The sequence below is a fragment of the Nannospalax galili genome, unplaced genomic scaffold (assembly GCF_000622305.1).
Source record: "Nannospalax galili isolate Female #2095 unplaced genomic scaffold, S.galili_v1.0 scaffold107, whole genome shotgun sequence".
NCBI classification, from domain to species: domain Eukaryota; kingdom Metazoa; phylum Chordata; class Mammalia; order Rodentia; family Spalacidae; genus Nannospalax; species Nannospalax galili.
Genome location: NW_008358490.1, coordinates 2,017,332 through 2,018,451, shown reverse-complemented (window position 1 = coordinate 2,018,451; position 1,120 = coordinate 2,017,332). Strand labels below are relative to the sequence as shown.

Below are 1,120 nucleotides of genomic sequence, written 5' to 3'. Positions count from 1 at the left end.
GTATCTTTACTTTGGAAACTGTTATTGAGTATGTTAAAGCTGTAATGAAATGCTTTTTCTAATCATGTGGTTATTAAATTTTAAAATTTTTTTTAAAATATTTAAGCCCAAATCTTAAACTTTCCCCTTTAGGGAAAAAAACATCTTCATAGACTTGGCAGAGAGAATTGCCAAGAGCCTTGGGGTTAACAGTTGTTGGGTATATGGTGTAACCCTCATGAGTGAATAGGGATGAGCGTGGACGTTTATTTCATATAACAATGGAACCGAAGCCTCACTAAACAGGAAGATGAAAAACCCCAAGATTGGGTCCTCACGTCAGAGGTGCTTGGAAAAGAATGTATTATCAGATTAGGGCCTGGTCACACCAATGGATAGAAGAGACCCCACATGAAAGAATACTGTTCTGAAATGCCACCTGGTGGCCAAATAGATCCACTTGGCTTTAGGCTCCCAACTGAAAGGGAATAGGGACTAATAGCCGCAGTCTTGAAAGAAACAACCTCTGTTTAACTATACCAGTTCTGACACTACTAAGGTTAACTCCTTTCTAGGCATTCCAGAGATTCATAAATTCTGGGCTAATCTGGTTCATACCAATTGGAAGGCAGCAAATGGACTGTTTTGGATATGTGGAAGAAGGCATTTACCCACCTTCTTACCAATTGGAAAGGGTAATTCCTTACTATTGGAATAATCAGGCCTGACTTCTTCTCGTGCCAAATCAAACAGGTAAAGACGAGTGTATTCTCTTACATGAAGACCTAGGGTCAAAGAAAAAGAGGTTCATTGGAAAAGGAATTAACCTTGGAGGGTAACAAAGCTGGAATGAAGAGGAACAATCACCTATAGCCCAGCTACCTGGGCACAGATGGCAGTTAGGCTATAGAGCTCCTATCTACATGCTTAATTGAATCATCTGCTTACAGACTGTATTAGGAATTTTAACCAACCAAACTGCTTCAGCCCTAAACCTCCTAAGCCACAGAGCAAACTTAAAAGTGAACTGCCATTTACCAGAACTGCTTGGCATTAGATTACCAACTGAGTGAGGAAGGAGGCATTTGTGGAAAATTCAATAGTTCTGAGTGTGGCCTCTAAAACAGACAAACTGTAATAT

The 1,120-nt window shown here is 39.9% G+C and overlaps 1 protein-coding gene across 4 annotated transcripts in view; it reads right to left on the bottom strand.

Moving 5' to 3' along the window:
- Trip11 (thyroid hormone receptor interactor 11) overlaps positions 1-1,120 on the bottom strand; it is a 78,714-nt gene that overhangs the window by 44,830 nt on the left and 32,764 nt on the right. The gene's annotated exons all lie outside the window — the stretch shown is intronic.